This window comes from Sorex araneus, chromosome 2 (assembly GCF_027595985.1).
Source record: "Sorex araneus isolate mSorAra2 chromosome 2, mSorAra2.pri, whole genome shotgun sequence".
Lineage (NCBI taxonomy): Eukaryota > Metazoa > Chordata > Mammalia > Eulipotyphla > Soricidae > Sorex > Sorex araneus.
In genome coordinates this window covers 12,162,006-12,188,165 of record NC_073303.1, presented here as the reverse complement: position 1 = coordinate 12,188,165, position 26,160 = coordinate 12,162,006, and the positions used below count along the sequence as shown (strand labels likewise).

Here is a 26,160-nt window from a genome sequence, read left to right as displayed (position 1 = left end):
TGCACAGGGGTTACTCCTGGCTCTGCATCAGGAATCACTCCTGGCGGTGCTCGGGGGACCATATAGGATGCCGGGGATCGAACCCGGGCCAGCCGTGTGCAAGGCAAATGCCCTCCCCGCTGTGCTATCGCTCCGGCCCCAGAATTACATTCAGATATTCAGAGATACTCAGAGATGCTGGTGCTCGGCTGGGGAGACCCGAGGGACCCACAGTTAGGGTGCGCTTAGACTAACGCAGGCGACAGTTCAAATACGGAAACATTCGTGAGACTGCAGCATAGGGATGCACAAAGCCAGGCTAGAAGGGGAGCAGCGTTTTCTCTCGCTGATACTTGGGTTTAAATACTGAAAACCAGAGGGGAAGTGGCCTGGCCTTACCCCCTCTACAGAGGAAAGAGCCGCCCCCTGTTAGGCCGTATTTTAGCCATTTTCCTGGTGCATTTACCATCAGACGCTCAGGGGGCTAGACTGTTGGCTTTGGGGGGTGGCACCTGGGCCAGCCTGGCAGCACCCGAGGGACGACATGGTGCCAGGGGCTGAACTGGCACCACAGCGCAATCAAACAATAGATTCTGGAGAGGCTGAAAGATGGGGACGTTGGGGCCACGCCCAGCGGTGCTCAGGAGCCACTCCTGGCTCCGTACTCCAGAGTCACACCTAGGGGTGCTCAGGGACTGTGACCCCTCACTGGGTCAGCGTGCCCTCTGCTCCCGCATGCCGAATTTCAAAAGACAAAAGCAAACGACGAACAGCCCATTATACAGAAAAGAAAAAGTCATAGGCAACTGTTAGCGTGTGCCAAAAAAATATGGAGACTAGAGACTTAGGACCAAGAAAATGCTACAGGCCGAATCATCTGGGCCAGGTGTCCGCTCTGTATCCTGCCTGGCACAAACGTCTGTTCCATCACCTGGAGGTCATGAGGACACTCAGAGCCTTCGAAAACAACAGGCCGGGCCAAGCGCTGCCGGCAACAGGCAGGGCAGGCGGTCACCCTCGGGAACTCTGCCAGGGCACACGGAGCTTCTCCTCCAACTTCCGAACGCAAATGGCCTGGGGTCAGGACATCTTTCTTCACCTGGTCAAACTTCACTCCACTCAGGAGCACCAACCGACACCCTCCGTCCGCAGAGGAGCTGCTCTGTGCCAGGCTGCGCTCTAGACCCTGCGGGGCCGGCCCTGAAGAGCTGCCCACAGGGGCTGGCTGTCGGGGGGGCGGGGAGAAGACTGGGGAACAACACAAGCTGGTTTCGAGTATGAGCAAGGAAGAGAAAGACCATGGAGGAGGAGGGTGGGAGGGTTCCCGGGACGACGCCACGGTCAGAGCACCAGCCGTGCCAGGAGGCGGCCACAGCTGGAGCCCTGGTGCCACCCACAGGGGCAAGCAAGATCCTGGACACTCTTGGGAAGAGTCTGCACAGAAACAGAGCGATCTCCAGCAGATCCGAGCCTGTGCTCTGCGGCCAGTGTGTGCGAGCCCTCGGAGCACCAAGACCGAGGGGACGAGCACCAGGGCCGAGGGGACGAGTACGGGGGCCGAGGGGGTGAGCACCGGGGCCGAGGGGCTGCGGACAGTGACCTGATACCTGACAACGCCCAAAGGCTGGAGGGAGAGTCCAGAGGGGAAGGTGCTCGCCTTGCAGGGAAGGGGAAAGAATAATTAAGGCAAGAGAATAACTGGGAGCTCGTGGGGAAAAGTGTTTCCCTCACAGGCTCGCACAGAACTGAGACGAATGCTGGGAGCGAGTGGTCCATGCAGAGCTCAGAAGGAAGAGCGCTGGGAGGACAAAGTGAGCTCAGATACACAGAGATCGGCCCACAAGGAGGCCGACCCGCCCTGTTGGAGTAACAGACTATTCCCCGGAACTGGAAGAGTCTGGGGAATAGTCTGGAGGTAGGGAGCAGAGGAGAGAAGAGGCAGGCAGGGGCCGCCGGCGTTGGAAAGCTCCCCGTCTCCAATTCATTCTCGTCGCCCAACGGGAGCTACCACTGTGTTTCCAGCAGGAATTCCTTCCTACTCCAGAAAGCCTCTTCTGGAAGCACTCAAAAAGGCTTCACCATCAAAGCGGGGAAGGCAAAGGTGAGAGGAGGATGGGGGAGTCAGTGTTGGGAAGGTGAGATGTTGGTCTGGGGGTAAGTGAAAGATAACGGTAAGCTGGGATGCGACTGAAGCAACGGCAACAATGGGAAGTGAACGAGACGTATTTTGGAGACAGAATCAAGAGAACTCCCGGATGTGTTGGATTTGTGCAGAGGAAGAGGCGGTACAGTACCAACCTGGGTTTAATCCGCAGCATCTCAGACAGCCGTCCAAGTAACTCCTGAGGGCAGAGCCAGAAGTAAAGGGGGAAAAAATGATTTTGGCTGAAGCATCAGGGGTGAGTGGTGGGATTTATTGAGAGGAGGAAGATTTGGAAAGAAGCAGACTTGGAGACGAGAGAATCAATGGTTCTGCCTTGAGCATGCTATGGGTGCTAGTAGACCAGTTGCCCCTGTCACTTATTGGTGGATGGGGACCCAAAATCCAGCCAGTCTTTCAGGCTGGGGACACACACAAAGGGGAGAGTCCAAACCCTGTGAAAGAGGCAAACTAACATAGTGAATGAGCTCACCAAAGAGAAGTTACAGAAGTGAAAAACAGAAAGGAAGAAGAGGAAGTTAAGACAACTCAAAGACGGAAAAGACCAAAGGAGGAAGAGTTAGAAAAACGTATCTGTTGGGCATTAGTGCTGTTCACAAACAAGGAAGATGATCCCCACACGTTTTATCGTCCTTCCTTAATTTTGAATATTTGCTTCTTCGAGGGTGAACCACTGTTATCCCGCATAAAGGGACACTGTCGCTTAGTCTGATTTTTCACTCAACAACTCTGGGCAGATACTACAATTCCATTAGCTGGAGGTTCACTGTCCTCTCTACAGCGGCTCTTCAAGTGGAGCTGCAATGTTGCACTGATAGTCCTACCAAGTTTAGCATGTATCCCAATTTCAAATACCAACGTGGAGAGGGGGAGGGGTGTGGGTACTAGATGATCTGAAAATGAAGAATCAGGCTAGCTTGGCATAACTACCAAGGAACACCACCAATCAAGAAATATCCAGGAAGGGGGGAGACTGTCTGCCATGGAGGCAGGGGGAAGGACGGGATGGGGGGGATACTGGGGACCTTGGTGGTGGAAGATGTGCACTGGTGGAGGGTTGGGTGATTGATCATTGTATGTCTGAAACTCAAGCAGGAAAGCTTTGGAACTTTATCTCATGATGAATTGAAAAATAAAATCAACGTTTCGAATAAAAACAAATGGGGAGTTCATGCCTAATTCAATTAGCTTAATCAATGGCTGAATAAATAGCAGTACTTCTACATTAAAAAAAAAAAAAAGAAATACCCAATATTTCTTTTTGGCTCATTATTTCTCAGGGGCCAGAGCAATAGCACAACAGATAGGATGTTTGCTTTGTATGCAGCCAACCCAAGTTCAATCCTTATGGTCCATATGGTTCTCCGAGTGCTGCCAGAAGCGATCCCTGAGCACAGAGCCAGGAAACAGTCCTGAGCATCGCTGGGTGCACCCCAAAACAAAAACAAACAACAGGAGCTATTACTCACCATCCTCCATTATGACAAACACTACTGCAATGAAGAGCACTGTGTGTCTCACTGCATGTTTTTCCCACACTAGCGCCAGAGAATATCCAACAATGTGAGATTGTTGGGTCAAAAGATAAACTCATGGGTAACTGCGTTACACTTGCCCGGTTCTCTTCCATGAGGAAGGTACTAGGAGCAGTTTATGAAACAAGTGTCACACAGGCCATGTTCTAGTGAACCTTTGTGTTTTTGCCACTGGGGTTGGATCCCAGACAATATGCATTTCTCTCACATGATTAGTGAGCTTCGTGTTGAAAGTTGCCAAGTGAAAGTTGCCAAGTGAAAGTTCTTTTCTTTTGTTTTATTTATTGTCTACTCATGCCTTTGCTTCGCTCTCTAACAGGCCTTTTCATCCCAAGTGTTAACTGAGTGATACACATAAATACACAAAAGACAGGAGAGATGAATCTTTGCCATCAAAGCTACAATATTTTTGCAGTTGATCATCTTTACTTTTCTAGGGTTTCATCATACCTTATCTCTAGGGTAGTATACCTATCAACCTCTTCTCATTTTGAATTTTGAGTCACAATTAAATTCTCCACTCTGAGATTACTAAGGCATTCACTCACTCTCTCCTAACAAATATATGGTGATCCATTTAGATCTCTGACCTATTAAAAATGTATCCCAATATACATTCCTTCCACTTTGTTACTGCGGTTCATAATGAAAAAAGTCCTATTCTCTCTCACCCAAGTATGGGAAATATTAGCAAGCACAATACTACCTAGAGCAAGCAAAGAAAGAAAAATCTGGCCGCCTCTTCCTCTGCTACCCTGAGCAAACAAACCTTTTGCAACACAAATGCAATGAAGGGAAAATGCACAAAAATTTAAGCCTGCAGAAGACTGTCTCCTAAATACCCCTGTAGGACACTCGTACCACACACACATAATTACAAACGTAACCAACCATGCACGCACACACACATGCACACGCCCCTATTACAGATTCACAAATTCAAACTGCACAGTTCTAGTTAAAGATGGTGGACACAGCAAAAAAACAAAAGTGTGCAGCCATGATGAGAAGACTAGGGGACAGAGTGATAGTACAGCGGGGAGGGCGTCTGTCTTGCACAGGGCCAACCAGGGTTCGATCCCCGGCATCACACATGGTCTCGTGAGCACCGCCAGGAGTAATTCCTGAGTGCAGATCCAGGAGTAACCTCTGAATATCGCTGGGTGTGACCCAAAAAGCTAAAAACGGAAAGGTAAATACATCTGAAATCTGAAGAAGTTTATCGTATAAGTGTTATATCAGGTAAAACAAACCATGATTTGTACAACCTGGATTTCAACTGTGTTCTAAAAAGGAAGAAAGGAAAAAGAAGGGAAATTCTGTTCTAAGCAAAGAACGTTTCTAGAAGCGATTGTATGAGAAAATACTTGCCCTTGGACATAAGAAAAGACAACTTCCCCTCCAACATCGCATGCCTGTGAAGATTTTAAAATGCTCTTTCTTGCAGGGGTGAGGGTAGGGGGCAGGAGGGAAACTGGGGACACTAGTGGTAGGAAATGTACGCTAGTGAAAGGACTGGTACCAGAACATTCTATAACTGAAACCCAATCATGAACAACCTTGTAACTGTATAGCGCACTGTGACTCAATTTTAAAGAATTAAAATTAAGTAAGATCTTCTTTCTCAGGGCCTAGAGAGATAGTACAATGGGTAGGGCATGTGTTTTGCATACAGCCAACCCCAAATTTAATCCCTGGCCCCCCATATGGCCCCTTGAGCCTGCTAGGAGTGACTCCTGAGTGCAGAGGCAGAAGTAACCCTGAGCACCACTGGGTGTGTGTGCCCTTCACACCAAAAAGAAATAAATAAATCATAAAATGTTGTTTCTTTTTTTGAAAGCTTGCAAAGCCATTCCTACTACAATTCTCATAAAATCTAATCATGAGAAGGAACACATGAATATTTCATTTATACCCAATTGCAATTTGGATTTCTGAAAGTATACGATACTTTTTTTTTAAAGAAAACTCACCAAACTTTAAAAAAAATTTTTTTTTGAGTTTCCCTATCCATAGAACTTAGAATCAATCGTGAAAGAAAGAACTCAGAATCAATCACTAAGGTGAGAATATAATGAACTACTTTCCTGCTGTGCCCCACCATGTCCATCACGAAAACTGAGGCCCGTTACACATTTCCTAGGGAACTTCACATTCTCCTCTGAAGCATTTCCACTCACTGAACCAAGAAAATGATGGTCATGGTCAAACTGCCCCACTCTGAGTGAGAGGCCAAACACGTGTGTGTGTGTGTGCACGCGTGTTTGCCTTCATCAAGATACATTTATTTTCCAGACTATTTTTATATGCATGAGACAAATCACTTTTAAAGCTAACGTAAGAAAAATCTGTTTACCAATAAGACGGCCAGATAACATTACTGAGCGTACATTATTGCAGACGTGGCTTACTCCTTCCCACTGAGGTGGGTTTACTCGCCCTCCAGTTCCCCTGAAAGCGAAGGGACTCGCCTGAATCCCGGTGAGGGGTGGCCCGGCTGGAAACGCAGACGCTCTGGCTCCAGAGACTCTCGGCTGAAGGAAACTAGAAAGTCTCCTTCGTGGCTCTTGGCCTCTTGATCAAAAATAATGCAGAAGGTATCTAACAACTAAATGGAAAAAAAAAAAAAAAAAAGGAGACACCAAATGGCCTGGCCCTGAGGCTGCCCCGTGGTCTCTGAGAGCCACTACTAATCAGGCTTCAAAAGAAGTCGTTTGGCCATTTCCAAAGTTTCCGGGATCTGGAGCAGAAGCCCCTGGGCCTGCTGTAATCAGGGCGAGACCCACGAGGGAAAGGAAAATTAATCCTGAGCGCAGGACGCCCAGGCCAGGGCTGAGGCTCCCCGCCCCCCTCCTGCCCTCTCGAGGAGCGGGCCCTGGTTCCCATCAACCCTAAGCAGCACCAGACAGCCCCACTCCCTCCCGGCCCGGGAACCCCCAGGCAGAGGCCAGAGCGCTCAGACGAGGGAGTCTGCTAGACTGAGGGCAGCAGGCAGTGAAGCCAGCCTGAGGAGGGGGAAACGCACCGAGGCGGGGAGAGTCTGAAAGGAGCAAGAAAGTCTGTCTGCACTGGCCCCAGAGCAATTTCTGGGGTTTTCCTGACCCCTGGACTTGGGAGCACACCTCAAGGTCACAGCGGGTCCAGCATCTGCAAGGCCTCGGCGTGCCCGTGCAGTGCTCTTGCAGTATTTAAACCACCGCCTACCTGCGGAAGCGTCTCGGAGAACTGCAGCCCCTCTTTAAGGCTTCAGCCACTGATGCTTATGGATGAAGCCCCCCCCCTTTGTTTTTTCACTAAAAAGAGTTTCTCTTGGGGCTGGAGCAATATAGCACAGCAGGTAGGGCGTTTGCCTTGCACGCGGCCGACCCAGGTTCAAATCCCAGCATCCCATATGGTCCCCTGAGCACCACCAGGGGTGATGCATCGCCGGGTGTGACCCAAAAAGAAAATTTATAAAAAGAGTTTCTCTTTCCAGGGGGGCGGGGCTCGGAGTGAAAGCACAATGGAGAGGGCATTTGCCTTGCACGCAGCCAGCCTGAGTTGAATCCCAGGCATCCCTCTGAGCACCGCCAGGAGGAGTCATTCCTGAGTGCAGAGCCAGGAGTAACCCCTGAGCATCACCGGGTGGGATGCAAAAAGTCACGGGGAAAAAAAAAAAAAGAAATGTCTCTTGGGGCCCGGAGTGATAGTAAGAGGGGAGAGTGCTGGCCTGCACGGGGCATCCCGGGTGGTCCCCTGAGCCCCACCAGGAGTGATTCTTGAGCATGGCCACGTGTGGTCCCAAAGCAAAAAGCAAACAAACGAAAGTCCCTCTTACTGAAGCAATGGGAGGGGCGGCCCAGGAAGGTGCCCAGGGACAAGGAGGCCTGGAGATGAAGGGGGGGAGGGGAGGGAGGGGGGAGAGAGGAGGGCAGGACGGGCAAAGCCCCCGGGAGGAGGCCGCAGGTGCAGGCCCCGTGAGGCCAGGGCAAGCTGACCCTCCTTGACCCTCCTGTGCTGAGAGGCTCCTGCGTTTCCCAGTAAAGGGGCGCGCTTATTCCTGGAGATAACTCGGGTGATGAGTTTGTTCTTTTCAAATAATGCTGCCGAGCACTTCGCAGAAATAAGATGAGGAAACCCTGGGTCAGCCTGACCTCTGTTTACTGTCTGCAGGGAAAAGAACTTTTTTTTTCTTTTCCCCCTTTGAAAAGGGAACTAAGAGCCGGGCCGGCTCTACCCAGTGACTATTGAAAATTAATCACGCGGCTAAGTAGGGCTGCTCCTAATCAAACTCCGAGCGCGGGCAGCCCTCTCCTCTCTGCGGAGCTGCGCGCCCGGCTAATTCCCCACCCCCCCCCCATCCTCCTCCCAAATTGAATTGCACGGCGGATCCCGACACGTAATTACTGCAGAAATGACTCCGTCTCGAGTATCCTTAATGGGAGACCCATTTCGCATGTGGAAACGGGCACCTTTGAGAGGGCACAGACGCACGGCCGAGGCTGCGGGGTGGGGGGGTGGGGGGGTTCACTGCGGGGTGGGCCTGGCGCCCCCCTTCTGAAAGCCTGCAGAGCACAGACACCCTCAGGGCAAGCACAAATGGCCCAGCCCAGCAGGAGTGAAGGGTCCGAGGACGACAACAAGCAGGAGTTGGCCAGAAAGGAACTCGGGGCCCTGGGACCCCCAAAAGGAGGTCGACCTAGTCGGTACCAAGCCAGGGGGCCCAAACCTGCATCCGCCTTCACTGACTAGGCTGGGGGTGGGGGAAGGCCAGTCCCAGAGGCTGCTCCCTGCCCGGTCTGGGAACAAGGCCCTCCTGGGCCCAGCGACAAGCATCTGGCCCACGGCAAAGGCCTCTCCCAGCTGCCCCGGCCCCCTGGGACAGCCGCACAGCCCCACGCCCGTGTCTGGAGACGGGGAGCTGGCTGGGTCACGGGGGCGACTCGAAACTCAGCCTCCCCTCAGGCTGCTCAGGAGAGAGAGAGAAAGGGCGCATATGCGGCCCGGGTCCATGTGCCGCTTGTGCCCACGTGGCCGAGCACGTGTGGTGCCTGAGCACAGGGGTTGCCCGCGTCCCCCCTCTGGAGATGTGGACTTTCCCGCCTTCCTGCCTAAGGCTGGGATGGGTGTGGGGCTCTCCCCGCCCTTGGAGCAGCCTGCTTTCTCCCTCAAGCACGTTACTCTCCACTCGCTCCCTCTTTCTCTCCCTCCTTCCCTTCAAAACCTCCAAATAAAAACTGAAATTTAACATTTTTTTTAAAAAAGGGGGGGCTGGAGCAATAGCACAGTGGGCAGGGCATTTGCATTGCACGCAGCCGACCCAGGTTCAACTCCCAGCATCCCATATAGTCCTCTGAGCACCGGCAGGGGTAATTCCTGAGTGCAGAGCCAGAAGTCACCCCTGAGCATCGCCGGGTGTGACCCAAAAAGCAAAAAATAAAATAAAATAAAATAAAATAAATATATATATATATTTTTTGCTTTTTGGGTCACACCCGGCGATGCACAGGGGTGACTCCTGGCTCTGCACTCAGGAATTACTCCTGGAGGTACTGGGGGACCATATGGGATGTCGGGAATTGAACCCGGGTCGGCCGCGTGCAAGGCAAACGCCCTACCCGCTGTGCTATCACTCCAGCCCCTAAAATAAATAAATTTTAAAATAAAGAAATAAAAGCAAAAACGCCCCTCGGAGCCCCTCTCTAGACAGCTCTCCAGGCAAACGGCGAAAAAGACATTAAAAACAACCACAACACACCCCATGCAGGGGTCACTGGCCAGGTACCGCTGGGGCAGGAGGGAGGTGGGGAGCTGGGGGCATCCAGAACAGACCCCGCCAGTGTGAACCTTTTCCGCCTTTGCCTTGGCTTGTTCTGCTACCCACATGCCCTCACCCTCCAGCCACCCAAGCCCCTGCCACGTCCCACCTCCCACCTTTGCCTTTTCCCAGCTCACTGTCGGGGGCCTCCGGCCCCCCACCCTTTCCCTGGTGCCCCGTGGAGATGCCTCTCTTCCACCCCCCACCTCCTCCATCCTCTCCTGGGCTGCCAGCCACGGCGGGGTCTCCAGGAGGCCACAAGGGGGAGTCCACACAGGAAGGCCGGGGTGCCAGGGGCGACTGCTGGGTCTGCTGGGGGCCCGGGGTGGGGGGCGAGGGAATGGGGCCCTGAGCGTGCCAGGCACGGGCACAGCGCCAAGAGAGCGGTTCAGGACCAGCCAATCGTACTCTCAAGTCCACGGGCTTTGGGAAACACTAACATCCTCGTTTGAATATTGCGAAACGGACACACCAACGTTCTGTTTGACCCAGCTGCAAATCACAGCCACCCAGAGAGCCTCTTGCTAGAAATGTGCAAACTCTCTGGTTTCCATCCAGCTGACAGCCGACCCTCGGCTGCTCGGCAATGAGCATCTTCCAGGAAACACCAAGCCGGTCCCACTCCAGGGGGCTGAAGCACTCCCTTCAGGCTGAGAGCGGTGGGGCTGAAGAGAGAGCCCGGCAGGGAGAGTTGGCCTTGCCCGCTCCTGACCCAGGTTCGATCCTCCACACCCCATGTGCCCCCCCCACGCCTGCCAGGAAGTGACCCCTGAGCACAGAGCCAGGAGTAATGCCCTGAGCACCATAAAGGGAAAAGGGGGGGGTGGGCAGGGAAAGAATGGTGCTTTTCTTTTTTGTTGTTGTTTTTTTGTGTTTGGGTCTCACCCAGCGATGCACAGTGGTTACTCCTGGCTCCTGTGCTCAGGAATCGCTCCTGGCGGTGCTGGGGAACTATACGGGATGCTGGGAATCGAACCCGGGTCGGCTGCGTGCAAGGCAAACGCCCTACCCCCTGTGCTATTGCTCCAGCCCCAAGAGTGGTGCTTTTCATGAAGATGAATTTGACAGCCGAGAAGGACTATTTCCCTAAGTGGAGACAAAGGCCAAGGGGGCGGCACTGAAGGGCACCCACAGCCACGGAGGGAAGGGCTGACCTCACCTGCCTGCCCGTGGGCCGGGCCTCTGCAACCTGCTAGCCTCAGAGAGCGGCTCCAGGAAGGACTCCAGGCCCTGGCAAGCTCCCTCTGACCCCGGTGCCAATGAGGAAGATGGAAGACAACACACCGGCGTTCCCGGGGGATGCCAGGCCAGCAGGCACGAGGCCCAAAGGGTCAGAGCCCAGCCAGCTCTGATGGGCAGAGGGAGGCAGACGCCAGGCCGGCTCTCGCCTGCGAGATCTCGAATATTGCCAAGAAAACGGGCGCTGACTAAACTGAGCCCGGCATGCTCATTTTTTTTTTATCCCCCTCCATTTAAGAAAAAAAAAATAAAATGTTTAGGCAGGTGAATCTATAGGGTTGTTTTGATTTTTGCGGTTTTTTTTTTTTTTTGGTTTTTGGCTTTTGGGTCACACCCGGCGATGCTCAGGGCTAACTCCTGGCTCTGCACTCAGGAATCACTCCTGGTGGCGCTCGGGGGACCATATGGGATGCTGGGAATCGAACCCGGGTGGGCCGAGTGCAAGACAAACGCCCTCCCCGCTGTGCTATCGCTCCAGCCCCTGGGCAGCTGAATCTAATATAAAAGCTCCCTCTGGATTTTGATGCCAGGAAAAGAAAAGAAAAGAAAAGAAAAGAAAAGAAAAGAAAAGAAAAGAAAAGAAAAGAAAAGAAAAGAAAAGAAAAGAAAAGAAAGAAGGAAGGAGGGGAGGGGAGGGGAAGGGAGGGGAGGGGAGGGGAGAGGAGGGGAGGAGAGGAGAGGAGAGGAGCAAAAATCCAGACAACAGATGAGCCTGCTCGCACGTAAGCGCCGAGCCCAGCGCAGGACACACTCGGAACACACGGAGACTAGGTCCGTGGAAGCCACGCGGACACCAACTCTCGGCTCCACAGGGCGCTCAGGGCTCGGCGGCCACAGAGGGACACCCGGAGGATGCCAGGGGCTCGAGGGCCAGTGCTCAGGACCCATGGGTTAGATAGCAGGTTAGATAGCAGGTGAGGCCCCAGCAGCCAGGGCCAAAGCCAAGCAAACGTGTGAGTCACTGGGGCGGGGGAGCGGCCCCAGACTTCGGGGGAACCCAGGTTCAGGGACACTCACTAAGGTGCCCGAACAGGCCCACCCAGTGAGCAAGCTCTAAAATCCCCTGCCATGGGGCTGGAGCAATAGCACAGCGGGTCGGGCATTTGCCTTGCACGCGGCCGACCCGGGTTCAATTCCCAGCATCCCTGAGCACTGCCAGGAGTGATTCCTGAGTGCAGAGCCAGGAGTAACCCCTGTGCATCGCCAGGTATGACCCTAAAAGGAAAAAATTTTAAAAAAATTAAAACCCCTGCCGTTTTCAAAGGCACAGCAGGGCAGCCCACCTCTGCCCACTCCCCCCAGCACCTCAGTGTCAGAGCCACCAAACGGGCATCTCTGTCATCCACGCAGGGACAGCGTCTGGGCGCAAGGGACCACACAGGACTCCAGGGTGCCCCCAGCAAGCTCCTTCACATGGAAGGAAGAATCCGCGAGCACATCAGAGCGGACCCAAGTCCCTCTGAGCACAGGGGCGGCGCTGCATCAGGAGAGCCAAGCCGCCACCAACCATCCGTGTCAGGCCACAGGCCCTGCCCTGCAGCCTGGCCCCGCCCACGGAGACCCGCATGGGGGAACAGGCCCTTTGCACCATCACCGGAAATCCAGGCAAGAGCATCGCCATGGCAAATCGCCAACAGCAGAGAAGCCCAATCCGGGCATGAAGGAAGAATTGGGGTACAGCGTCATCGGGACGGGGGCCAGGGGCCAGGGGCCAGTGAAGGGCTCATCGGCAGGCTGGTCATCTCCTTCAGGGGCAGCGATCCCAGCAAACCTCAGCAGAGGCCCGCCCCGCCCACAAACGCCAACCCCATCTCCTAAGCGACAGGCCCGACGCCTGCTCTCGGGGAAAGGAGGCAGACGCCGGGAAACGACAGGCAGAAAGAGACGACACCTGGTGAGAGAATGTATGAGAAAGAAAAGCCCTCAGAAATCAATCTTAGCAAGACACAAGTAAGGAGTCTGGCAGACAATGAAATGAAGACATCTTTTAAAAAGAAAAATCAATGAGACACATCAAACACACATGAACACAAAGTGAAACATTAATAATAAAAGAAATACAGCAGCAAAGGGAATTCTTCACCACAGAGTAAAACTGTTTCCAAACGGGAGTGCCAAATATGAAAAACACGGAGAGCAAAAATTATATATATATGTATATATTTATATCTATGTATATATATGTTCTGCGGAACGCTTAATGGGCTCCATCTCCCAGAGGAACAAGTACGTTGAAACCAAAGCTAAAATTCTAGGAATGATTCAAACGGAAGAGGAGGAGGAGATGAGTGAGGAGAAGTGAAGAAACCAAGAATACTCAGGCTTCGGGGAGAAAGACGAGGAGGTAGAAAACACGAAGAAACCTTTCAAGAATTCCCAGATTTCATCAGAAGAGGAACCAGAAGGATAATGGGTATCCCAGAAAGTGAGGAAGAAATAATAGCAGAGAACTTCTCAGACAGAAGAAACAGAGGGGGCTGGAGCGATAGCACAGCAGGGAGGGCGTTTGCCTTGCACGCGGTCAACCCAGGTTCAATTCCCAGTATCCCATATGGTCCCCTGAGCACGGCCAGGGGTAATTCCTGAGTGCAGAGCCGGGAGTAACCCCTGAGCATCACCAGGTATGATTTGTTTCTTCTTCTTCTTTTTTTTTTTCCTTTTTGGGTCATACCTGGTGATGCTCAGGGGTTACTCCCGGCTCGGGCTGGGGAGCGGGTTCAACACAAGGGAGTACAGGGGCGAGGCCTGGGTCCAGTCCCCGGCACTGCTGGGCTGCCCAACACCGGGGGAGGCGCCGCAGGCACTGAGCCAGACGCAGGCCCTGAACGCCGCCAGGTGTGGCCCCGGAAGCAGGAAGAGTAAAGAAAAACTGGGAAGCTGGTAGAATAGCAAATTCCTTCTTTCTTCTTCCTCGCCCTCCTTCCCTCCCCTCTCTTCCTTCCCTCTTTCTTCCTATCTTGGCCACACCCAGCATGCTCCGGGGCTCTTCCTGTGGTGCTCAGGGGAGCACACAGAGCTCCAACGATCAAACATGAGGCTCACCCATATATATATATATATATATATATATATATATATATATATATATATATATATACATATATACATTCTTGGACACAAAAAAGACATCCTCCGAGAGGCCGGAGCAATAGTACAGGGGGTAGGGCATTGGCCTTGCACGCAGCTGACCCGGATTCTATTCCCAGCATCCCATATGGTCCCCCAGCACTACCAAGAATAATTCCTGAGCTAGGCGTGACCCAAAAAGAAAAAAAAAATCAGACATACCCCAAGAAACAATGTCAAAGTATTGAAAGTCAAAGATAATTGATAATAAGAGAAAAAGCAATAAACCGTTGACAGAAGAAAGTAAAAACACATAGGCACTCACATTATCTCAGGTCGCTCGGCAGAAATGCTACAGGCTCAGAGCAATTGTGACCCAGTCACCATCCTAAAGGATAAAACCTTCCAGCCCAAGGGACAAGAGAGATTAACAGAAAGGCTTGCCCTGCACGCAGCCAACCTTGGTTCAATCCCTGCCACCACATATGCTCCCCCGGTCACCACCAGGAGTGAAGCACAGAGCCAGCAATAAGTCCTTAGGATCACTGGGTGTGGCCCCAACACCCCCAAACAAACTTTTAATAAATTTTAACAATCTCCCATCCAAAAATACTCTATCCTGCAAAATCATGACTCAAATATGATGGAGAAGTAGACTGGATGTAGATTAGCTTTTCCTAACGGAGTTCACCACCACCAGACCAGCACAGCAGGAACTGCGAGTGCTTTCACAGGGAAAGAACAGCAAAAAGAACAACAAGCCTTGAGTTGGGTGGTAAAAAGCAATACAAAATCAGAACTACAAACACGGATCAAGCAAGACGTCAGCAAGACATCAAAGGAGCAGGAGGAACAGAACAAAATCTTTTGAGTTCAAAGACAAGTCAATACCAGTCCCTCCAAAGAAGTAAAAAAAAAAAAAGAAGAAAGATGGTCTTAGATACTGAAAGGCTGACTCAAACCTCATGGTGACCACAAAGCAAAAATCTGCAGTGAAGTCACTTAGAAATAAACTTGGAGAAATCCAAAGAAGCTCCAGTGAAAACCATCCCAATGAAAAAGGAAACAAAAACTCCTTAAAAAATGAACCTCCAGGGGCTGGGGCGATAGCACAGTAGGGACGGCATTTGCCTTGCACGTGGCTGACCCGGGTTCGATTCCCAGCATCCTATATGGTCCCCCGAGTGCCTCCAGGAGTAATTCCTGAGAGCATGAGCCAGGAGTAACCCCTATGCAACGCCGGGTGTGACCCAAAAAGCAAAAACAAACAAACAAATGAACCTTCTTTGGGACTGGAGCGATAGCACAGCAGGTAGGGCACTTGCCTTGCACGCAGCTGACCCAGGTTCGATTCCTAGCATCCCACATGGTCCCCTGGGTACAGATCCAGAAGTAACCCCTGTGCGTTGCTGGGTGTGACCCAAAAAGAAAAAAAAAAAAAAAGAACCTCCAAACATACAAAAAAAAAAAAAAGACAAAATAGCAGTAATTAAGTCCCATGCATCAAATTATCCTAAATGTGAGTTTACTCATCAAATAGCAGAGGAGGGAGTTAAAAAATCAAGTAGGGGGGCTGGAGAGATAGCACAGCGGGTAGGGCGTTTGCCTTGCACGCAGCCGACCCGGGTTCAAATCCCAGCATCCCATATGGTCCCCTGAGTATGGCCAGGGGTAATTCCTGATTGCAGAGCCAGGAGTAACCACTGTGCATTGCCAGGTGTGACCCAAAAAGCAAAAAAAAAAAAAAAATCAAGTAGGATTTTTTACAGAAATTTTGTACAGAAATTGTACAGTGGGTAGGGTGCTTGCCTTGCATGTAGCCAACACCAGTTAAATCCTTCACAGAACATATGATTCACAGGCCCTAAGCCCTGCCAGACTGTCCCCTCCTCACCCCTACCACCCCCCACAAATGCAAGTGGGATCCATCTACATACGCACATAAGATACTTATATCTCATCTTGGGACAAATTAATTTATGGCGAAAGCCTGGTAGAAGGGGGTTCAAGTCACAAGCCCAGAGAAAGAAAGAGCTAGCCTGGATGAAGGAGTTGTGGCATAGAGACTCAACAAGATACAGCAATTCAGCTATTCAAAGGGATGACGCTGCATATTTCAAGGCCAGACATGAAGCTCAAGGTGATGATGAGAAATGAAATGGCAGGAAGTCGGGGCTGGAGCAATAGTACAGCGGGGAGGGCATTTGCCTTGCACGCGGCCAACCCGGGTTCAATTCCCAGCATCCCATATGGTCCCCTGAGCATCGCCAGGTGTAACTCCTGAGTGCAGAGCCAGGAGTAACCCCAGTGCATCACCAGGTGTGACCCAAAAAGTAAACAAACAAAAATAAAGAAATGGCAGGAAGAAGCCAGATAAGCAGTTTGCAATAGAGCCTTTGCCGTGTGTGTGTGAGGCCCTGGCTGGGTCACGTTTCTGAAGAACAAACAACAACATCAAAATACTACGAATAAATCAGGCCAGAGACACAGTACGGGGTAGCCGCCTGCCTGACATGCAGCTAATTCCATGCCACCCTCCACACCAGGAGCGATCCCTGAGCACCTCCGGGTGTGGCCCAAAGCAAACGAACAAAACCCAAGAAAGAAGTCAGGCAGTCAAAGTCAGGTGCTGATTTTGCCCTAAAAACCCAAAGCTAACGTAGCGGCAAAACCAAAATGCAAACAACTCTGAACAAACCCAGTGGCTACCCAAGGGGAAGGAGGCTGTGATGGACCGTGGAGAGGCCTGGCCTGGCCTGGCCTGTGCCATGGTAGAGGCTCCGAGAGCGTATGGGGGAGCCTTACAGACTCCAGAAGGGCGATGCTGACCCCCAGGCATCACGTAACACTAGAAAACAACAAAATTTTACTAAAAGAAAAAAATTAGACCCAACCAGGAGACTAGAGCAGCGTTAGTTGCTTCCGCAGAGACCAGGAGGAAGCACCAATAGAGAATATGGAATTCCTTCCAAGGCATCTATTTTTTTTTAATTAATTTATTTATTTTTCAATTGAGTCACCGTGAGAACAGATACAGGGCTTTTAGGATCGAGTCTCAGTCATACTATGCTCAAACACCCATCCCTTCACCAGTGCACATGTTCCACCACCAAAAACTCCAACGTACCCCACCTCCCACTCCCCCTCTGCCTGTGTGGCTGATGATTTTCACTTTACTCTTTCCTTATTTTGATTACTTTCAATTTTTGACAGGAAACTCATTATCATTATTTGGAGTTTTCCCCCCAACAGTCAGACCTGTCAGAATGGCGTCATTAGATTATATATTTTCGATTGTTGGTAACAAAGATCATATGATGTTCAAGGCATCTTCTTGTTCTAACAGGAACAAAGACAACAGCGACCTTTACTCTAGACAACACTCTGCAGGTGCATGCTCGCACACGCACACACACACACAAACACACACACGGGGGGAGGCGGGGAGGGAACCACTGCATGCCTTGTGCGCAAGGCCCCAGATTCAAACCCTAATTCGACGTGGTCCCCCGACCACCGCGGGGGACGGTACCGGCAGCCCCCAGCATCACTGGGAGGCCCTATAAAAAAGTTCACTCCCAGCGTTATTTCTGGGCCCGCCTCCCCCGGCCGCTGCCATGGGGACTCACCCACTGGCCCGGCCTTCAGATTCATCTCTGAGAAGGAGCCCATCTGCCCTCTCCCGTCGGTGGACACGTCTTCCAGCTGAAGACTCTGGGGGCTGGGCGGGGTCCCCGCCCTGCCGCCCACCACCGCCCTGCCGACCCCCCAACTCCACGGCTTCACTAAGAATCTCCGCAGACACGGGAACTGCAAACATTCCAGTTGCTCTGGTGAACGGGCTGAGAATGCTGGAGTGTTCTCGGAGTGGGGGGGGGGGGGGTGGGCGGCCTCCCCAAAGACCCCCGCCCCTCTCCCCTGGTACTTCCAGGAGCCCTGGAAGCCACGCCCACTCCCACAGCCACGCCCACTCCCACAGCCACGCCCACGTCAACTCCTCGGCCCGTGTCTACAGATCCCGAAGCATGGGGTTCCACAGGACTGACACCCGGTAGGCGCACACACGTTAGATGGGAAAGAAACCTGGGAGCCAACGAAACTCAATACAGAAAAACAATCACAACAACTGGGGCTACAGCGATGGCACAGCGGGTACGGAGGGCGTTTGCCTTGCACGTGGCAACCCGGGTTCGATTCCCAGCATCCCATAGGGTCCCCCGAGCACCGCCAGGAATAATTCCTGAGTGCATGAGCTAGGAGTAAGCCCTGTGCAACACCGGGTGTGCCCCCCCCGCAAAAAAAAAAAAAAAAGAAAAGCAAAAATAAATAGATAGATAGATAGATAGATAGATAGATAGATAGATAGATAGATAGATAGATAGATAGATAGATAATCTCAACAGAGGGCTGGACCAGCAGCCAAGACCTCAGTAAATCCTCAGACAAGGACTTCACAACCCCATGGTGAGATATAAGCGTGGTTACAAGTTTTCTTTTATCGAAGTATCTTTGATAATTCCTTTAGCCATGTAACAAGCAATATAAAATAAATTATTGTGCGCCTGCCAAGGAGGCGGGCTTAAGGGCAGTTGGGAAAATGGGAACAATGGCAAAGGGAAGGTCACTTTGGTGATGTGACTTTGGCATTGGGACATTAAAAGCCAAAACAACAGTATCGTGAACGACCGTGCAAACCCCGGTGTTTAAATAAAGCATCTGAAACAACAAAAAAGTTTTGCCTTCAGAAATAATATGAAATGTATCCATCATGGTGGTGATTACAGAGGAGTAAAAGAATAGAACAAAAGTCTATGCATTAGCTCTATCAGGCGGAAATGTGTAAGAATGCCTGTGGCGGTTCTGTTTCACTCTCGGGCTCACGTTCCAGAGACCGGGTCACCCTGGGTCCTGCGCTTTGCAGACCTGAGTCTGGGCCACACATTGCAGGTCTTCGGGTGGACTCACCCCTGCACCCAGAGGGCCTCACAGTCCCCCAGAGACAGGCACCTCTTCACACCTGAGTCCGCACGCTGGCTCCTGGCAGGAGGTCGAAAGAACCCTTCTAGGTCATCAGGAAGCAGGAGTAGCCCCAGGGGTCTTCTGCATCCAATGACTCGACTGAGGCCCTAACGTGGGCCCGGCCAGAGTCCAAACACTGGCCTTGAGAGACTTGCTGACGGGGAAGCAAAGGGTCAGGTGCATAAGACATTTTTGCAGAAAGAAAAGAACAGAGTCACTGACAATGTGGGGAATGGCAGAAGGAAAAAAGGAAGACTTCTTTTATTTATTTTATTTATTTATTTATTTAAATTTTTTTTGCTTTTTGGGTCACACCTGGCGATGCACAGGGGTTACTCCTGGCTCTGCACTCAGGAATCACTCCTGGCGGTGCTCAGGGGACCATATGGGATGCTGGGAATCGAACCCGGGTCGGCCGCGTGCAAGGCAAATGCCCTACCCACTGTGCTATTGCTCCAGCCCCTATTTTTATTTTTTTAATGTTTATCTAAAGGGTTAAAAAGTCTGCACAAAATAAAGGCAAGTGGGGCCACAGTGATAGCACTGCAGGTAGGGCCTTTGCCTTCCATGCGGCCGACCCGGGTTCAATCCCCAGCATCCCATATGGTCCCCCAAGCACTGCCAGGAGTAATTCCTGAGTGCAAAGCCAGGAGTAACCCCTGAGCATCGCTGAGTGTGACCCAAAAAGCAAAAATAATAATAATAATAATAATAAAAAATAAATAAAGGCAAGTTACGGGAGAAATGGCATGTGGTTGGCTTAACTGTTGTATAAATTGACTGCAAAGAGAAAACTCCAATTTTATTTCTTTTTTTTAAATTATTTATTTTTTATTTTACTGAATCGCCATGAGCTAGTTACAAGCTTTCATGTTTGGGTTACAATCTCACAATGATCAAACACCCATCCCTCCACCAGTGCACATTCCCCACCACCGATATCCCCGGTATACCCCCACCTTTCCCACCCTCCCCCTGCCTCTATGGCAGACAATATTCCCCATACTCTCTCTACTTTTGAGGCCCACTTCGTTGATGTTGCTATTGATCCCATCACAGATGTCACCCATGAAACTAACCTTTATTTTTTCTACCAGGGATAACAGACAGGCATGTGAATAGTCGGGTTCTGTATTTTAATTGCCTTTTGTTCAGTGTACTTTTTGGGGGAGGGGGCACACTTGGGGAATATTGTCTGCCATGGAGGCAGGGGGAGGGTGGGAAAGCAGGGGTATACCGGGGATATTGGTAGTGGGGAATGTGCACTGGTGGAGGGATGGGTGTTTGATCATTGTGAGATTGTAACCCAAACATGAAAGCTTGTAACGATCTCACGGTGATTCAATAAAACTTAAACAAAAAAGTGGGCCATGATCCGGGTTCAATCCCCGGCATCCCATATGGTCCCCAGAGCACCGCCAGGAATAATTCCTAAGTGCAGAGTCAGGAGTAACCCCTGTGCATCGCCGGGTGTGACCCAAAAAGAACAAAAAAAAGTCAGCCTTATAAAAACTAATATTTATGGGCCGGAGCGATAGCACAGCGGGGAGGGCGTTTGCCTTGCATGCGGCCAACCTGGGTTCAATCCCCGGCATCCCATATGGTCCCCCAAGCACTACCAGGTGCAATTCCTGAGTGAAAAACCAGGAGTAACCCCTGAGCATCGCTGGGTGTGACCCAAAAAGCAAAAAAAAAAAAAAAAACACCTAATATTTATATGAGGGCTGAGCAATAGCAGTGCAGAGAGCGCGGAAGAAGGATGTGTCAAGCACTCTTCTGGGCCCTGGAAAAGGAGAAAGCACGCAAAATTTGGTCCGGGCCTCTGCAGCCCACCAGCTTACTTTCCATCTGGAAGCTTCCATGCAGGACAAGACAGATGCAAAAGAGACCTGTCTGGACGTGGTCCCTGAGGAGGCAAGTGGAGCGAGGCTCACCCCACAGCACGGTAAAGCGGGTGAAGGAAACAGTAATAGATGGTGGCATGAACCTAACGCAGTGGGAAAAGCAATAATGAAACGTCCAGTGCAGAATAATTAGCAGATAAGTGAGGCAGGGGGCGGGGAGACTGCCCGGAGAACACCCGCGGCTCCAAGGAACCACAACACGGGAGAAACACGCAGCCGAGATGAAACTTCGGGGCCGGGAGACTGAGGCAGTCCCGGGACCCGAGCACTGCCTGGTGATATTCCCCCGGGAGAAACCACAGACACACAAACCAGAAACGGCGGGAAATCCCAGCCCTTCACTTCACCACCTAGTTCTGGGGGGCTGGAGTGAGCCGTGCGTGGGCAGTGACGGGGCTGACCTCCAATGCGGCCCCTCCACGCCTGGGACAGGGGCGCCCCAAGGCGGGGCTGGTCCATCCTCCTCACGGTTTCTCCTCCGGGCGGGGCAGCCCGACAACCAGAAGCCCACTCAGAAATTTCGGGAACAAGCTTCCCTGGACCCAAGACTCACAGAGGAGAGTGGGCATGGCCCGCGCGGGGCCGGAGGTGCGGTCCTGGGCAATTCACAATCTCCGAGCACCACTGCAGAGACCCCCCCTCAAAACTTTAAAATTTAAAAAAGAAAAAAAGAAAACTAAACTAGGTAGCAAAGTCTCCCAGACTCCCATACGATCTGATCTTAATAAAATGTACCTATAGGGGCTACAGCAGTAGCACAGCGGGTAGGGTGTTTGCCTTGCACGCGGCCAACCCAGGTTCGATTCCCAGCATCCCATATAGTTCCCCTGAGCACCGCCAGGGGTAATTCCTGAGTGCAGAGCCAAGGGTAACCCCTGAGCACCACCGGATGTGACCCAAAAAGGAAAAAGAAAAGAAAATGTACCTACAGTAAACTGCACATTCCAGGTTCTCTGGTCTCCCGAGCAAGCACGTTAAGAAACAAACACGTCCTTGGAATGAACGCCGGGAGCCCAACGGTCGGTGTCGGACACAAGCTTTGTGCAGGGCTGTGAGGGCCTTCGGAGCAGGAGGCCACCGGCCCCTCCCAGCAACCCCCGGTCCACGGGGAGTTCTCTCTGTCAGGGGCACGGCCAGAATCAGGGGTTACCAAAGGGCACAGACTTGAACTTGGCAGCCTGGCTCCAGACTTGGCAACCTTAATCGCCACTTCGGCCCCACCGCTGCCAAAAGGACTCTAAAGCACGGCAAAGCATGAAGTAATAAAAGACAGGTCTCCTACACGCCACTATTTTCCTTCACATGGGGCCCCCATGCTTAGAAAACCACCAAAATCCACCCCCCCCCCCCGTAACTAATTAACCTCCGCCTGATTTACTCTGTAACGCACGTAGCCAGCCTGTTGCTCTGAATTCAAACATCGCTTGACCTGACATCCTCCTCCTTCTATAAACCCTAGGGGGGAGCCAGATTGGATTTTAACAAGACTTAAACACAGCAGAGCACGTTCTCTTTCCCGCTGGGTTGAGAAGTCTATCGCAGAGGATTCCTTTATTTAAGACCTGCATTATGCCGAATAATTTAACTGCTACAACGTAAGTCTCATCTTATATTATTGTACCGTGCCTCAGTTCTCCATGTCCAAATCGGTCACTGAGTGCACTTGCTCTCTTTGAATAGATGCTGATTCTCTGGAGATTTGCAAAAACTCAGGCCAGAGCAATGCACCCCCCTGGACGGCAGGGATGGAGGGAGAGAAAGTGTCTTCCCAGCGGAGAGGCCTGAGCAGCAGCCCAAGGTCCAGCCATCTCAACAGTCACAAGTCACGGGGGTGATGCGCTCAAGCTGGCCCTTTCCCGTGGTCTTCCTCTGCGAAACCCTCGCTCCTAGTCACAGAAAAATACACCAAGTGCCAGTACGAGCCCAATACACAACAGACAAGAGGGCTTAGATCTGGCCAGGCCAGGAAGGCCAGAGACTCAAAACCTGTGCAGGTAAATGGGCCAAGGTGCCACGGCAGCCTGGACGGTGGCCTGGAACAGAGAAGAGTCACTGGATCCCAAAAGGCAGGGTGACCAGGAGTGTGGTCAAGGAGAGTGTCGAGACTGGCTCATTCATCACAACAGATGGCACCCGGAAGCTCATTCATCAGGCTGAGCTGGTGTTTTGCATGCAGGAGGCCCAGGCTTCATCCCTGGGATCACATGGTCCCCAAGCACCACGACGGAGCAACCCCTGAGCACTGCATCAGGAGTAGACCCCTGAGCATCGCCAGGCGTGGTACAAATACTCACACCCCCCAAAATTTACCATGCTTATATGTAAATAATGGGGGCGCGGAGGGTAGGGGACACGTATATATACATGAAGTCAATTACCCTCTGCTCAGTTTTCCTAATTTTTAAAAAAATTTATTTATTTTACAGAGCCAGGGCAGAGGACCCCCAAGCCCCACTGGGCGGGGACTTAAACCCAGGGTCTTGCACACACCAGGTTTGCGGCCCACCTTGCAAGACTTCTCAAACCCTCAGTTTTTCTTTAAGTTAAACTGTCAAGAGAAATGATGTTTATTAAGGGGAAAATTTCACCCGTTATGAAATTACAGCTCCCCTAACTATGGCCCATCTACACAGCAGAACACGACGCAGCAGCTGGAAAAATGAAGTCAGGAAATTTGCCAATAAATGGACGGACATGGAGAGTCTCGTGCTGAATGAAATGAGTCAGGAGAGGGACAGATATAGGATGGCTGCATTCACTGGGGGACATCAAAGTATATAGTAGAAAACTAATATCCAGGGAGAGAAAAGGGCTGGGAGGACTGGTCAATGGTTGGAACCTACCACACGTGTGTGGGGGGCAGAGGGTAGGTAAGATAAAGAAGAGATTGGTATGATAGTAATAGTTGGAAATGATCACACTGGACAAGAATTGAGTATTAAAAGTAGGAAAAGGGGATATACATGACAACCTTTCAGTATCTGTATTTCAAACCACAAAGCACAAAAGGAGAGAGAGAAGGGGGGAAGAGAAAAAGAGAGAGAGAGAGAGAGAGAGAGAGAGAGAGAGAGAGAGAGAGAGAGAGAGAGAGAGAGAGAGAGAGAGAGAGAGAGAGAGAGAGAGAGAGAGAGAGAGAGGGAGAGAGAGAGAGCGCCTGCCATAGAGGCAAGCTGGGGTGGGGGGTAGGGGGAGAGAACCTGGGGACACTGGTGCTGGGAAAAGGACCCTGGTGGAGGGATGGGTCTATCTCACAGTTATTCGATTAAAAAAAAAAACTTGGAAAAAATAAATAAATAAAAATCCCTTTTTAAAAAATGTGAAATAGGCAGAAAACGGAGGCACAGGAACTGACTCCCAGTTGTTTCTCAACTCTCAGGAATTCAGAACAAACTCTCAAATGCTGAAGAGAAACTCTGTGCTCCGTAATGCAGCTTCGACTCGTCCCCGGCACTGGGAAGGTCTTGGGCACGCGACAACGCCGAGGCCCTTAACTCTGCAGCTTCTCCGTCCACCTTCAGCACGCGGCCAACTTCCATTCTCAGCGGACTGACAGTCAAGACTTCAATGACATACACAACGGGGCCGGAGATAGTACAGCAGCCACGGGCTTGCCTTGCACACAGGCGACCTGGGCTGGACCCCTGGCACCACAAATGGTCCCCTTGCACCCCATCAGGAGTGATCCCTGACAGCAAAGCCAGAAGTAAGCCCTGAGCACCACCAGAGGTGGTCAAAGAAAAAAATAATAACAGGGGGCTGGAGCGATAGCACAGCGGGTAGGGCATTTGCCTTGCACGCGGCCAACCCGGGTTCGAATCCCAGCATCCCATATGGTCCACTGAGCACTGCCAGGAGTAATTCCTGAGTGCAAAGCCAGGACTAACCCCTGAGCATCGCTGGGTGTGACCCAAAAAGCAAAAATAATAATAATAATAATACATACACATACACACACACACACACACACACACACACACAGGTGGTACCAAGACAGATGCTATATATAGGAGAGTCATAAGAATTGGTGCAAAGATTTTTTTTTTAATCTAAAATAATTCTTTTCAATGATTTTAAATTCAATAGTTCTAACAAGGATATTCAATTTCAAAATCAGAAACTCTCAGATTTTTTGTTCAAATGCACACTGGCTGGTTATTGCGGTTTGGGTCCTGCCACTCTTCAAGAGACCAAGCTGGAGTTGCATTTTTATTTTCCTTAAGTCTAGATCTTGCCTTCACAGATATGGGAAGCAAAACTTTCCGTCTAATTGTTTCATAACCTACTTAGTCAGCATATCTAAGTTAATTTTTAAAAAGAGAGTTGAGGCGGTACCAAAAGGAAACAAAGGTTCTGCCTTAACATGGAAAAACCCAGTACCTCCGCACAGGTAATTTGCCTATGCTGAACAAAAGGGAGAAGAGAAGGATCAAACTGTTTATTTGAGTTTAAGAAGGCGTGACAGCTTCCCACTAAGCCCTTTGCCAGGAGATGACAGAGGCCTTCCTGAGACAGGCTCACGCAGACGGAAGTCGGAGATGTCTAAACGCCAAAGCTTGCCGGCTGGAGCGATACTACAGCAGTAAGGCCCTTGCCTTGCACACGGCCAACCCGGGTTCGAGCCCTGGCAGCCCATAGAGTCCACCAAGTCCACCAGGAGTGATTCCTGAGCACAGAGCCAGGAGTAAGCCCTGAGCACCACACCAAGTATGAACCAAAAAAAAACAAAGCAGGAATACGGAGACCTTACTTTAATTTAATCAAATGAGCAGGGAGTAAAAGCTAAAGAGCTGAATGAGGAAATTCCTCCTCAGATCGCATTCTGAGACTTCGGGGCTCTCAGTGGAAACGGTCGAACTACCCAGGACCTCACTAGGTGGGCGCAGGGGCAACGGGCAAGAGCCAAAGTGAAAGCAGAAAACCGAGGAACAGTTGCACAAGGAGGACATTCCCAGTCATAATGAAGAACTAATTTGTGGAAATGACAACATTTCATATTATGGCAAGTTCATATTATGGCAAGGCATTTGGTGAGTGCTGGTAAACACCAGGCTATCGAATAGAAAGGTTTCCGGCATTGTACAAAAATGTACCATATTCTAACATTCCGATAGCACAGCGGGTACGGCGTTTGCCTTGCACGCAGCCAACCCGGGTTCAATTCCTCTGTCCCTCTCGGAGAGCCCGGCAAGCTACCAAGAGTATCCCACCCACACAGCAGAGCCTGGCAAGCTATCTGTGGTGTATTCGATATGCCAAAAACAATCACAACGAGTCTCACAATGGAGACGTTACTGGTGCCCGCTCGAGCAAATGGATGAACAACGGGATGACAGTGCTACAGAGCTATTATACAATTCAGACACCGCCTTTGGAAAACAAACCTAAAACTGTTATTGAATTATCAAGGAAAATTCCTAGGCCACTGCCTCGTTTTCAAGTGTAAACTGAAAGGAAACATAC

The 26,160-nt window shown here is 51.1% G+C and overlaps 1 protein-coding gene across 2 annotated transcripts in view; it reads right to left on the bottom strand.

Annotated features, from left to right (window-relative positions):
* CDKAL1 (CDK5 regulatory subunit associated protein 1 like 1) overlaps nucleotides 1–26,160 on the bottom strand; it is a 658,282-nt gene that overhangs the window by 551,380 nt on the left and 80,742 nt on the right. The gene's annotated exons all lie outside the window — the stretch shown is intronic.